Source organism: Schistocerca gregaria, chromosome 6 (assembly GCF_023897955.1).
Source record: "Schistocerca gregaria isolate iqSchGreg1 chromosome 6, iqSchGreg1.2, whole genome shotgun sequence".
In the NCBI taxonomy this organism is placed as follows: domain Eukaryota; kingdom Metazoa; phylum Arthropoda; class Insecta; order Orthoptera; family Acrididae; genus Schistocerca; species Schistocerca gregaria.
The window spans coordinates 154,500,756-154,516,332 of NC_064925.1; positions in this window are offsets into that span (position 1 = coordinate 154,500,756).

A 15,577-nucleotide genomic window follows, 5' to 3' on the forward strand; every position below is an offset into this window, starting at 1 on the left:
CTAATGCAAGAAGCCGCTTAAGCGGCCACTTACTTCTCAGAAAGGCAGATCTGCTGCAGCGCAGGTGACCTGATTACTTCACGTCCATGAAATGGTTATGTTACGTTGTCCTGGGTATTAATAAACCGCTTCAGCTGTGTTCACTCCTTTATTTTTGGATCACTACCGATTTCGTGGCACTAAGAGCAACATCTACAGGTGGTAAATTATTTCCAAATTCTAAAAAGAAATTGGAAATTATTAAAAATGTTTGCATGAGAAAATACGAATGTCAGTCTTCACATAACTGAAATATTAGAGCGGGAAGGCTTGGTACCTTTTTACCCAATATTCGTTCTCCGTCAGAACAAAACGCCGCTAAAGACGAAATGTCATAGAATAAAACAGCCGGATTCCAATATAGGGGATGAGTCCTAAACAAATCATACCACAGTGAGAGATTGGTAAGGAGGAAATAAATGAAAACTATTGAGACCATCTTGGACCAGAATGAAAAAACAAGAAGTGGTTGCCACAAAATGGAGGTATGTTCTACCTGAATCAGATCCGTCAACTAAATAGCTACTGACGAAAAAGCAGAACCTAAAACCGCAATTACCGCTTCCCCTATCTATGCGGAATCTCGAACAGGGGACGCCGCAGCGTGCTATGTCATACTGACGACGAGAAGATAAAAAGCCTTCCTGTCGACGACTCGCGCATACGCTGATGATGCGAGGGCTCGACCGAATGATATGTGGTCATTTGAGGGATACGCGAACGGTGAATAACAAAAAGGAATATTGGGGTAAAAAGTACAAAACCTTTTTTGAAAAACAATTTGTAGAATAACAAAATGATAGTGACAGTTGAAATATTCTTCGTTAATAGCGCCAGCAAGTTATGCTAAAGCTAGAGCGCAAAATAGGAACATCGTGCACATACCAGTTGTAGAAGTATGAAACTGGAATTGGGCTGTAATAATTACTCGCCTCTTTCTTGAAACTGATGAACAATATTTTATTCAAAATAATCTCCATTTGTGATTAAAATTCTTCTACGTTCTTATAATCTCCATTTGTTTCACCTCTCCCGCAGGCTATGAATGCCACGCCTAAAAAACAGGTCTTTTGAAGCGAACCAGTCAGCGAGTCATTTTCGTACATTTTCATACTGATTGAAGCGTTGTTCAGCGAGAGCGTGTCACAGTGATGCAAACAGATGATAATCGGACAGAGGCAAGTCTTGAGAATAAATCGGATCCCCTAGCATTTTCCTAAATGAACGCCTCGATCGTTTCCCTGACCCGTTTTTCTGTAGGTGGTGGGCGTTTTCATGGAGCAATATGACTTTATGTTGCCTTTTTCCATATTCCGGTCGTTTTTCACATAATACTCGATTTAAATCGATCATTTTCTGTTGTTAGTGATCAGTGTTGACGGTTTCAACAGCAGGTTTTAGCAGCTCATAATAGATGACAGCCGACTGATCCCACCAAATACAGAGCATTGTCTTCTTTCCATAGCGGTTTGGTCTTGGAGTGGACGTGGATGGTTTGCTTGTAAACACCCATAATTTACTACGCTTAGGATTCTTAAAATATATCTATTTTTTCATCATCTGTCGCTATTCAATGGAGAAACGACTTTTTTTTGTATCTCGCGTGCAGCATTTCACAAGTGGTCTTCCGATTTGCTTGCTGTCTTTCCTTCAGTTCATGCAGAACCCATTTCCCTCCTTTTTGCCCCTTTCCCATAGCTTTCGATCGAAGAGAAACGGTTTTCGGCGTCACATTCAAATCTTCCGCAAGTTCCTGTTGAGTTTGAGTATCATCTTCACTCCATAAGGCCTGCCTTTCGTTGTCTTCGAACTTTTTCCGCGGTTTCCCGCGCTCGTTTTTTTTTTTTTTCTTTATTGGATTTCAATTTCCCACCCCCCCGAGGAGGGGGGCGGGCTGGTATCAGCGTAATATACTGCTCTAGAGCCTACAGACAAGCAAAAAAAAACATAATGAGAATGGAAACAAACAAGAAAAAAGGCGATAAAAAGATGACATTGCAAAACATTGTAAAATGGCGGTAAGTTGTGGAATTTAAAATATAACAACAATGCAGTGACGATGTGGATGAAGAAGTAGACAGGCACAATTTCAAAACCACTGCGGCAGTATGGTTTCTGTTCGCATGAGATAAAAAACACAACAAGCGACAGTATGGCGGCTGTTCGCAACACTCATAGGGGATGCACAGAACTGAACACTCACTTATAGCAGCACTGTACAGGTGACACGGCGGCAAATGGGGGGGGGGGGGAGGGGGCGGAGGACCCGGATCTATGACGAGGAAAAGAGAGGAGGAGGGGAAAAGGAAGAAGGGGATAGCCGATGGAGAGATGGGACATTGAGAAGGGGGGCTGGGCAGAAGCGAGAAGGGTTGGGAAAGGCTGTGGGTGGGAGAGTATAAAGGACTTAGGGGAGAGAAGGGAGGCAGAGAGAGGGTATGTGGGGAAAAAACAGGAAGCAAGGGATAGGCGCGGAAAAAACAGGAAGCGAGGGGGGAGAGGGAGCCTGGGGAAAAGGCAGAGGAAAGGAGGGGGAGCTGAGGATCGGAGTTGATAGGAGGGATAAACGGAGGGAGAGAGGGCATCATCCGAGAGGGGGAGTTGATGGAAGCCACCTTGGGAAAGGAGATGAAGGGTGAAGAGATGGAGCATAGGGTAACAGAACAGTGAAGGCGCACCAGAGGGTGGGGGTTGGAGAGAAGAGGAGCAATGGCGGGGATCAAGGCATCGGGAGGTGTAGAGTATGTGGATATGTTTGAGGAATAGGAGCAGATGAGATTTTGCAGCAGTTGTCTTCAAATGGCAACAGAAAACCAAAGCTATCAGCAAATCGTAGTTCACAGGCACAAAACTCGACATGGTTACGGATTTCAAACAGATACTGCCGTATGGAACTAGGGTTACTGTGTGTTGACATTCGCCGTAAGCCGTTACAGAAAGCAGACGGCACTGCAGACGCGGTCTCACGGGCCCTAACACTGACTGCTAACACCCTCTATAGGGAAATACTGGTTTCATACTTCTACACCAGGTATTACTGCAACGAAACAGATCTGCCGGCAGCATCAACTGAATAAACGTTAAAACTTTACAAAAATTTAAGAACTTAAAATTCTAAAAATTATTGTCTCGTAAGAAGTTTTACAAAATTCCTCACTTTCTGACATGGCTTTTGTGATAGAAACCAGTGTCTTAGCAAAACAAGAACGGATGAAGCCCGTATAAATATTCCTCATTTCTTGCCAGAGAGACTGCAATTTGCCAGCCTCCACCGTCAAGGGAGGACTCACGATGGTCTACAAATTTACGAATCTACGCGGATCTCCACCTCTGCAAACTGACGCTCCTAGTTGCGGCCCTGATGCTCGCACCGACACCAGTAGGGTACGTAGAGTTAACGCTCTCTAATCGGTGGGCCATATGCACGCCTTCTTCAGATTCTGTTAGTCTTCTGCCCAAGTGGTCTAAGGCTCGAAACTGGGGCGTGGCAGCTGCTCAGCTGCCTCTGTTTGCGCCAACAAACTCCTTGCTGCCTACCTCTGAATGTGTGGGCAGCTATTTGTGTGGGTTGACACTGCTTCTGCTGTAAGCCATCTCATCCATGCTGGATCCACAGTATTATTCTGCGTACTTCAGCGTGCCCGCCCTACGCAGGTAGGCAGCGACTAATCAACACCACCTAGACTACAGGCCTGCGCGCACACTTGTGACGTCACATACTGATGACCGGGTCTGTATCGGAACGCTCCTGATAAGCACTCTGCATCTATACGAACTTTACGAGTTTTAGAGCTGAGACCACATAGGGATTCTCGTGCTTTCCTCTTCTACGTGTCCTTGTAACGAAAGTTTGGAAATTTATATTATAGCGTAAAGTAACTGAATAAACTGCCCTATGTTGTTTAAATGTGTAAAATTATTTTGACTACTTACCTTAAATACGTGTTTCTAGGCTAGAATACAAATTGTAATTTCAAATTCTGTCTTTTACCACAGGAGCTACGCTTTCTTGCAGTAAAAAATCTGCAATATGCAACAAAAAGCACACGTTTTTGGTTTTAAATAAAGCAGCTGAGGCTCCTACAGAATTTAAGAATTTGTTTCCCTTGTTATTTTCATAAATTTTCCTCTCCACTTCAAAATGTACTGACCTCACACAAAACTCAAATCATTCGACGCAATGGAGCACCTCCTGACATAATGTTTAATAAATCAAAAAACCTGAAAAAATATTTATTTTCCTGTTTCTCCAGAACTTTAGAACCTTAAACATGACAAGATTGTTTCTCCTATATCCTTGATTGAAATTCGTGTCACAGAGTGCTGTTAATATAATCATAATGCACTTACCTCGAAAGTCTGCTTTCTATACTGCTTAATCTGCCGAACACTGAATTCATTAAAGCAATTTTCTAAGGTAGTTTACTCAAATTGAAATGATTTCCGAGTAGTTGTATATGTAAAACTGAACAAAATCATTCTGTAGGTCTTCCAAACAAATGTACTGGAAACTAGGTAGGAATGATAAGGAATACTAAACATTTTCGAGTCACACTAATTAATATAACTATTATGTGTGACAATGGTTGCAAATATGAGAGACATTTCACAGCCAGTTTCGTATTAACCTCGCAGCAATGGTCCAGAATTAAGAAACAAATGATATTGGTACGTGAACCATAACTGCTGCCGGCCGCGGTGGTCTCGCGGTTCTAGGCGCGCAGTCCAGAACCGTGCGACTGCTACGGTCGCAGGTTCGAATCCTGCCTGGGGCATGGATGTGTGTGATGTCCTTAGGTTAGTTAGGTTTAAGTAGTTCTCAGTTCTAGGGGACTAATGACCACATCAGTTGAGTCCCATAGTGCTCAGAGCCATTAGAACCAACATAACTGCTTTTAAAAACGATTGGCAAATATGGTGCAATGGTAACAAATAACACGATACAAATTTTTTGTTATTTACTTACCCTTGAACGATGCCTAGACACAAATTCCTGTCTGGGAATAGCTGCAATCCAGCGATTTCTCAACTTCACACGGTTGGGAAATCGAAACATGTGCACTTTCATGCCTTTTCGGGATTTATAATTCCCCTGGCACTTGTATCCCATACTTCGAAGAACTGTAGGCGAATACTGTATGAAATATACATCACTTTCACGTGTCACACACTTTCAGACCAACATACATGCCAACAGGACTGGCGACTGAAGATAAGATGGCCAAAAGTTTGTGACGTCGTGTGCTAATATGGCCGCTGTGCGTAGGCCTTGTATCTAGAAGGCTTTGGACGAATCGGCAATGTGGGCCGCTGCTCACTCCAGTGGTCAGCGACCGCTCCGAGTTGTTGACGTCATCACTCCACCAACCGTAAGACGCCGAACGCAACAGGGGCCCCCTGTTGACGGCTGTATCCCTTCGAAGACAGTCTACTGCTTAGGTCCAGGAGATGTTGGCCTCTCACAGCGTCATCACTACTGTTGTAGTACTTAAACAATACATTAAAGTTTTAACAATGATATTTTCATGGCGATACGTCGGACGAGTACCAAGCATCCACTCACCGCTCCTCTGTTCCCCGCCACAGTAGAGGCCAACCACCCGGAATCTACATCCTATATCATGGTTGATGCTGTTTTCAACAAACGTGCTACAGCAATACTTTCTGTCCTTTGACATTTAAGTTTGCTAACGTGTTCTACGTCAACAAGACGTTAAATGTAAGGGAAAAGTTGGCGGCAAACTTGGAGCTGTAGACGCAGGAGCTGACAGGAGATGTCGCAGACACTTTTGTCACGGTGAGGCTGCGTCGGCTCTGAGAGAAAGAGACGACAGCTCCAGCCGGCTGCGCGCTGCTGCCTGCGCTCCTGGGAAATTAGAGCACCTTCTTTCTCTCCCGCCTCCGTCTCTCTCTCTCTCTGTTCGCCGTCTCTGCGTCCATGTGTCCGCGCAGACACTCGCATGGCAATTTCATTTTCTCCGACAGGGCGGCTCGCAGCTAGCGACTGATGTGTCCCCCACCTCCCGTCACTGCACAGGAGAAACGTCCGAGAAACAAGGCTGGAAATAAGCCAGTTTGCCGGCTTCTCGGGGTCGCCGAGGGCAGACTCTGGGGCTAAGGACCGAATTCTGACCTGTCTATGGCCGCACGTGCTCCCTTCTGTCGATTTCCTTTGTGCACTATAGCAAGTGTAAGGTTTGATGAAGAAATACTTGAATAATGCCCTCATGGCACACAGTGGCTGAAGAAGCAAATTAAGAGTTACTAAAGTTACAATCTTCAGCATGCAGAATTACATAAATTAAGAGTTCACCAACAAACAAGGTTCGATCACCGGAGAAATACAATTAAGAGCCACAGAACAAGTGAGTCTTGTTCAAGGTCAGAGGAAGTGTGCAGGAACCAGCGAAAATGGGTGAAGTTTGTCGTAGCTTCATAAAAATATTATGTTGCGTGGGCGCTCAAATGATTCAACGCCGTATCTTAAACGAGTGAATTGTATATTTTGATAAGATGGCAGAAGCAAGTTTGAAACGTCCCCTTCGAAAAATTAATGAATTACTGTGCTGATAAACCTCTTACGTTATTTGATTTTCAAACAGCTCAGCAAAACTGAACGTACTCAGACATTTCTCTCTTTACTTATTCTGATCCACACTAAATTGACACACAATATTTTTAGCGCAACGCAATCTGACTTTCAATAACCCGTACAAAAGAATGGCCCTGACTAACAATAACCTATACCCTTCATGAATCACTTACCGCACAAAAATCTTCGTTACTCGAACTACTGCAATACAGCGAGCGCCAATACTGCCAGCTAAATAAAAGATTCTAACTACTGAAGGCTCTTAAGTACTGATAGGCATAGTTAGCAAATGAAAGATTTTGACAGAGAAGAAACAAAGTATTTACCTTAATAGTGTTCGACATCCAGTATTAAAAATTTAATGTCTCTGATGGAAACACGACCAGATGATCCGCTCTCAAAACTCCGCCATCTCTCTCCCCACATCCATCACTGCTGGCGGCTCGCTTCCAACTGAGCAACGCTACGCGCTGTTCACATCCAACTGCCGAACATTACAATACCGAATATTCCAACAATGCCAACCAGCCACAGACTGAACACAGCACAGCGATTCGTGGCGTTACCAACATAAAAACCTCAACAGCCTACTTACAAGTTTAGCTTCAGCCTTCTCCTCTGGCTAGCAAAAGTTTTGGTGTTATTCGGAATGACTGACGCACCGGGTTTTCGTCCAGTAGTCAGCCAGCCACATCGAGATTTTGTGCACATTTAGAAAATTTCATTGAATTTCGCTTCTTTATCGTATGACAGAGGTTGAGCGAATGTGTAAATGTATGGTTTTCTACACAGAATTATTATTAATTAATTTCTATTGCATTTTCAATTTCACCATTTTTAACCATAGTACTACCATAGGAGCTTTCAATGTAGGCACTAAATGTCTTTCTGTTAACATATTATTATCTTGATTCTTTATTTAGTGCAATTTTCAATTGTTTTGTTGAAAATTTACACACTTCACCAGATTCGTTGGTGTAACATAACATCTTTACTTTCAGAATAATCTAGTGTACCGGTGTGTGAAAACAACAACATCAAAGTAATGTTATACTAGTAACATAAACTTCACAGCACATTTAGGAGAGATGAAATAACTGTGTACTCTCGTATACATCAATAATAGATAAGCGGTGGAAGGTTACCTAGGACTTCTACATGAACTAAACAGCAGTTATAAGAGACAGAGGTCATCAAAGAGAAAGACAGTTTGAAAGGGGATTGAGACTGAACTATATCTTATTATTCAGGAGTGCCGGTTACGTAATTTTGTGAGACAGGAGAAGGAACTTGGAAGGTCATCTGAACCAAATGGATAGTGTCTTCAAAACAGGTCATAATATAACAGACAACAAAAGTTAGCCGGCTGCTGTGGCCGAGCGGTTCTTAGCCTTTCAGTCTGGATCCGCATTACAGCTACAGTCGCAGGTTCGTATCCTGCCTCGGGCGTGGATATGTGTGTGATTTCCTTAGGTTGGCTGGGTTTAAGCAGTTCTAAGTTCCAGGGGACTGATGACCTCAGAAGTTAAGTCCCAGAGTTTAACCAACTTATATATTTCGTAAATGTTAAATCCCATAGTGCTCAGAGCCATTTGAACTATTTGAACATCTGGCGATATCTTTACATCACTGCCAAGGCTCTGAAGTTGGTGAGACGATGAATGAATTAGATCTTGATATCATAATTGCTCAACGGTCAAACTTCAGGCCGTGGCTTATGCGCAGGCAGAAACACCGCCAAATGAATGTCATTACCAGCAATTAATTGCAGGGAGCTCAACGTTAGTTATGCTACAATGCACCAGCAAGCTGCTACTGCTGCATTCCACTATCAAAAGCTTCAGACCACTGCCTGGGCTGAGTATGAATTCTGTCTACTTGGTGGCTTTCCACTAATGGGGCACCCACTGCTGGTCCCCTTCCTGGCAGACCGGGATTCGAGACCTGGCCATATACTTCCCCAGGCAGCCAAACACTGCCCATTACCCAGTATGCGTATGCACCATGTATGTCACATAGCTCCGAATAAATCGTGACATTATATTAACCAAAGTAATACCAGTAACGAGTGAGCAAATGGAATACCACAGACTAACACACGAATGCCTAAATGCATGTCATACCTTCCCACCGTGAGACAGCCGCAGTTCCGAGGGGAGAAACGAGAACAGAAGCCGAGAGCAGAACCGTGTTAAGCTAGAAGGCCCTAAGATAAAAGACGGACTGGACACCCACGTCGCCAGCTAACCCCTAGGACGACACCACCCGCATGTTTTAGCGTGAGACTTTTTCGCGTCTTTGTTACGTCAAGGACCACCCCCCAGCCCATGTTAAAAGCTAGAACCCTCCAGAAAAACAGAATAGATGATACGATAACACAAAAAGTGGCACACCACCCGCAAATTTTTGGTGTGAGACTTTTTCGCGTCTCTGTTACGTCAAGGACCACCCCCCAGCCCATGTTAAAAGATAAAGCCCTCCAGAAGAACAGTATAGATCTTACGATAACGCTAAAAGGACCACACCAGCTGCAAGTTTTAGCGTGAGACTTTTTCGCGTCTCTGTTACGTTGCAAACTTTAAAAACATTGCCCCACCACTAAAAGTATAACGTTTCTCATGGGATAGACAGAATTTTTGTAGGCGGAGCTGTAGGTTAACATTGAGACCCTGACTGGTCTGATGAAAACACAGCCAGACAATTTTTTTTAACCAACTTCGGTAAATTGTAGTAAGGAGAAGTTAGGAGAAGAGAGTTAGTTCCGAGACGGCGAGCTGGGAGGCTGCTGCGCCGGCCGCTGCCCCCCTGAAGCTGCCTAACCAACGACAAGGTAATGAACGCACGTGATGCCGCATAACAGCACATAAAGCTTCACTCAGAACTGCAGAAGTCTCATCTATTACACCCCCTTTTTGCGTAATACTAGTGTCAATCGTAAATTAAAGCTCATGGTGTTCACATTTGCCACTTGAAGTAAAAATCTGGAACGCGATGATTTCTCTGTTACATAATTATTGACAAGCCACATCAGCCACTGTAATTTACAACAAGTTAGATAAGTAATTAAAGATAATTGAGGGTCACTGTAGACCATTTTGATAGTTTTCTCTCTTGTGAAACTTAATTTAAACCTAGATTATAGATGTGATATGGCATAGGTCATCCTTCGGTCCAATGTAGAACTTGGAAACCCATTCAGGGAATATTCATTCACATTTTTGTTGAACGCAGTTGGTTTTTACCATCCTGTATTTAAACACTTCCTTTTGTTAATAGTGCAATTTACAAACAATGTTTGGGAGTAGAATAAAATTTCCAATGGTAAACTTAACTGCTTTTTCGATGTTATTTTACTAGCTAACTAAAAATAGCAAAGCCTTGAACCCCTTCCACTAAATTTAGTTAGTATTAAGAATCCTTTACCGGGAGTGCAGTGGAGCTGACGCTGAAATCCTTAAGTATTTGGTTATATCATCGCTAGTCTTACTGAACTCTTTTGAATTCTACATGTCATGTGTGGTCTGGCGTCTCCTTACCAGCAATAGGTCCCAGGTTCAAACTAGTTAATTCCCTATAAAACACGCTCAGAGCGTCGTTGCGCGAAAGTGGTAGGGAACCACGATATAGAACAGACAGCACCGAGAATGTTAGAACCTGCCTCATGGAAGCCATAAACTGTCTCTTCAGCTACGTCTCCACTGCTGCAATCAACATGGAATAAAGAACTAATTCAAACAGCTTGACACCTGATACCTCTCCACTACAGCCATGCCCTGGTAGTTGAACAGCCGTTAATCCTGACTTAGCTAGCTTCGCCTTCCACTGCAGAGGTCGCTCAGCCCAGCCAGTGTAGCACTTAACATTATTAAAAGAAATGTTCACACAACACCGATTCGTTTCGAGATTCAAGGCTGTCATCATCGGGGTCTCAGTGTTCTCATCATCTGACCAAAAGTACTAAAACATGCATAGCAGCGGTAGAGTTACAGAATATAATGTACAGTCGTTTCCGTTGCACTCCTACCACCACTCGCACGTGTCCTCTAGTCTGCGTCATGTTCACCAGATGTTAGACCCTACACGTTCACTGTACTCCAGTCGAATTGCAGAGCTACAGTACGTAGGTGTGATCACACGAATACTATTTGCTTGGCGCACTCGACTGAGTAGAAATACTATCTAGCGGATATTTAGTCTTAGTTGAGTTAAAGACGTACCACACGAAAATTTGGGGGTCTATGGTTACTACAATTTTATCCATTTCCTCAGCTAGGTATATACTCAAGCATACAATTGATGGTGTGGGGCGGAGAGTATTTTGTGTACCACTGCCTTGTTATGAAGTCTCCATGTCAGTTCCAATCTTTTCGCAAGAAATATGTGGAAGGGAAGCTGTATATGTGATGACGCTACCAGGACCTTCCGCTCCTGAGATTTTAACATCAGACAACATTGTAGTGCACAACGCCTCTAATGCAGTGTCTGCTGATGGAGTTGGATGAGCACCTATGTGACGCTTTCACGTATATTAAATCTGCAATGAAATGCTATATTATCTGTAATTTCTCTACTTTTGTTATCAGTCTCATTTTATAAGTATTCCACTCTGAGGAGCATGACGAGCAGTAATCACGTAACGCTTGAAGGAGGTGGTATGGTAAGCTAACACCTTTGTAGGTAGACTACATTTCCTAGGATTCATCTACCTAATCCGTTTGGAATGTGCCTTTCATACAATTAGTTTCATGTGATTGTTCCACTTTACATCGTACGTAAGATATTTAATGGGTGTGACTAGTTCTAGACATAGTTCGGCAACCAAGTAATCATACAATAACGGGGTTTTCCACTTATGCGCAGTGTGTTACATTTGTTTACATTGGCGGTCAGCAGCAAATGCGTTCATCAAATGCCTATCCTCTGTTGTTCTTTCTGAATTTCGCTATATTATTTACTAGCACTGTGGTTTCTTCGTGTAGAATAGCATCACCCGCGAACAGCATTAGGGAGCTTCCGACGTTAGTAACTACGTCTTTTATTTATATTGTACGGACGGTCTACCCGACGGGAGGCCCTCGTCACACAACATTTATTATAACACTAATGGTTTCACAAAACTCACTTTGGGACCACTGAATTTACTTTTGCGTCTGATGATTCATCTTCGTAAAGAATAGTATGTCCCCATTCTCCTAGGAACTCTTCTATCCATTTATAAAGCTCGTCTGACATTCGGTACGCTCGTACTTTATTCATTAAACGTCAGAGCGGGACAGTACTATACATCTTCCGGAAGTCTAAGAATGCGGCATCAGTCGAGTCATCGATATCTGTTGCCTTCTGAGTCTCGCGGACGAAAAGGGCGTGCTGTGTACCACATGATCCATGGTCGTGGAATTTATGGTGATTCCTACGTACGACATTTTCTGTCTCCGCAAAAGCCACAACACACCCACATGTTATACGTTCAGCAATTTTTCAACTTACGTCCGCGGTATAGCTTTGTGCGTCTATTGGACAGTTCTTCTTGAAAACGGGAATGACCAGTGAATTTTCCCAGTCAACGACGGCAGACTACTGAATTAGGGTTAGCGAGTTCTTCCTCATCCTCTACTCAGAACCCCATTCAGTCGCCTTTCCTCTTGTTCAATAAGTTTTTGTTGATTTTGCTATCCTGTCATTTATTTCGGTATGTGTTATTTGTCGTTTGTGCGGCGATTGAATAGATGATCCGCAGTACAATCTTCATACTTAAAATAATTCCAGAAAAAAGAATTTAGTGTTTGGCATTGCATCATCCTCAGATTCTGCGCTATTATTATAGCCGTCTGAACGGGTAACTTAAGACCAAACACTCATTGAACTTTCGTCACGATCGGTAGATAGAACTTTAGATTCGAATTCTTTGAATGTTCCACACATGGCTTTCGTGCGCTGATTTTGGCGTCCAGTTTTTGTTTGTACTTGAGGCTTTCGGTACCTTTAAATTCCCGATGAAGCGCTCCTTGCTTTCTGAGTGGCCTTCTAAATGCGGCTGTCGAATTACGACTTATCTCGCTCACTGATCACTATTCTGCTCAGTACGTGTCTGCTTAACGTGTTTCGTCTAACACCAATGAACTTTCTACTTGTATACTCAACATTTTGAGTCTCATAAGTTGTAGAGTGATGATGACTACTCAGGTAATTTGAAATCTGTTGCTCGACGCACTTACTGGCCAAAACTAAATTCCTGCGCTTCGTTACACCCATAGTGAATCATTCTGTGACGGCATTATGATACTTGTGCAACTTAATCCTGCTGTTCTATTCGGGTCTATATAACTCGAAATGGTTATAAATTTCACTTCTTATTATTTAAATACCAAGGTAACTCCATAAAACTTGGTGAATAGTCTGAAAACGCATAATCAATTCGTGTATAAAAACATTTTATGTATTTCGGTCGTCAGTCTTAATAGTAGCGGGTTATAATGACCCGACTCAAATATTATTGCTAGTGTCATGGCGGCTGCAGTGTAACACGTGTTAAGTTCGGCTCGCGAAATTTAGTCGAATTCGAAGGTGTTCTCGCAGGTGTTGTTGTCTAGTACAAGTGGAAATCGTGTAAACAACAGTGTTCTGTGCAGTAGTGCTATTTTTTTTTATGTGCTCCGCCAATATCTGCGAGAAAATGGTAAACAGAAGAGTCAACAGCAGCGCGTCCAGCAGCGGGGAAGCAGCAGGTGCGGCGGGCCTGCTCCTGGCGGAAGGTGCGGCCGCGGCTCCCGGTATAGCGGAGCTGGTCCGCTCTGAGGTAAACGTTGCGCTTCGCGATAAAAAACAATCTGGATCTGATAGCAGGCACCATATCAGATACTATAACGGCAGCAGTATTGGCCAAAATGCGTGAAACTGTTGAGGCCAATACTGCCGAAATTACAGCACTAAAAAAGTCTGTGTCTGAATACGAGAAAAAGGCACGAGAGTTGGAAGTGAAACTATCTGCCGCCACAGACGAGCTAGAACAGTACCAAAGGCGAAATAGTCTACGACTGGAGTAGCAGAAAATAAAGAAGAAGACACGGACAACCTGCTTATACAGGTTGCGCGTGAAAAATTAGGCGTTGAAGTGACCAAGGCTGACACTGACAGGAGCCACCGGGTGGGACGAAAACTACCAGGTGCTACCAAACCTCGTCCAATAATAATTAAATTTGTGTCGTACCGAAAAAGGGCTGAGATCTTTACCCAGAAGAAGAAGTTAGCAAGGACAGGGCTTACAATAAGGGAAGATTTGACACACGAGCGGCTAAAGATTTTAAACAGTGCCATATCCCATTTCGGTCTTCAGAATGTGTGGACTCAGGATGGCAGAGTAATCATTAAGACTGCAGCTGGAAAGAAGACAGTCACAAACATGACAGAACTAAATAGTATTAAGTGAACCTACTCGAGCCAAAAGTCAAACTTAACACCATTTTCAAATTTTAACAGTCCTATACTCAGATATAGTCTTGTAATTGTATTAACTTTTTAATTATTTGTACCTTCAACTAATTGTTTTTGTAACTGTATTAACTTTTTACTATTTTTTGTGTCTTTAGCTGTAGCCATTGCTTAGTTATAGTTACTGCTAATACTTTTTTTCGTTTTCTCAGTTTATTCTCTTCCATTCTGTAATAGTTCTATTGCAATTATTAGTCTCTCCTTTAGTTCATTAGTCAACCATCCCTTCGGTTTAAATTGCTCATAACAAAAATCACTATCAGTATCACTTTAGCAAATTTAAATCTAATTGTAGCTTCCTACGATAATCACTACCAGTATCACTCTAGTAAATTTCAATTTAATTCTAGCTTCCTACGACAAACTATTAAATATTAAGCTTACTTCTCTCTGCTGGCAGCATCGGCCTCTTAAATCACTCCCCTTTCCTTTATTTCCACCCTAAGCTGTTTCAAATACTCTAATTACATCTCTCCTCTTACGACATAGGATACTCAGTGACACACAGCCGTCACCATTTTGGTCATATTCTCCCTGCACCGAATACCACTTATCCATTTTCTATACTCCCGCAACCTCAGGAAATCTCTTGCAGTCGCCTTTCTTTCGGCACTCGCGGAGTCACAAACAGGGCGCGCAAAATCTCGGACACCCCTGTATTATGTCACTTGGCAGAAACACCGGCCAGTGCCCCTCGCGGCAGGTAGTGCCTAACAAAGGGACAAACCAGTCTGCCACCCTACTCCAGGCTGTTCAGAGGAACGCGTCCGAGCTTTTAGCAGCTCACTGCAACATTCAGTCTTTACCTGCGCATTACGAAGAACTTAGCCCTCCTCTTCAACCAACTAAATTACCACGTAATCCTCTTATCCGAGACGTGGTTGAAACCACACATATCCTCTGCATCTATTCATCTCCCAGGGTATACATTTCTTAGGGCAGACAGATCAAAAAAGCGAGGTGGCGGGGTCGGCGCATATATACGAACAGATCTCAAAGCGAAAGTCTTATGTACGTCAAATCCTGCTGAAGAAAAAGAGGCTAAATTCATGTTCATTGAAATAAATATACAAAGTCGGAAATTCTTGACTGGCGTCGTGTACAAGCCGTCAAAAATTAGCTCAATGAGTTCCTTCCAATCGGAATTACATTCACTTCAGTGTCAATACGAACATGTCATCGTAATGGGTGACTTGAACATAGACCTGCTAAGAGACACTCCCTCCGCAATAAACCTAAGAAGATTGTTTAGTTGCAATAGCATGAACATTCTTCCATTACAACCTACACACCATACGGCGCACAATCATACTCTTATAGACGTGATCGCAACGAAACAGACTGACAAAGTAAGAGATGTTGGTCAATCATCGGCCCCTGGCCTCTCAGCACATGATGTAATATTCCTGGCCTACTCTGTGCAGCGCCCAAGGACCAAATCGCGTTACATAACTTGTA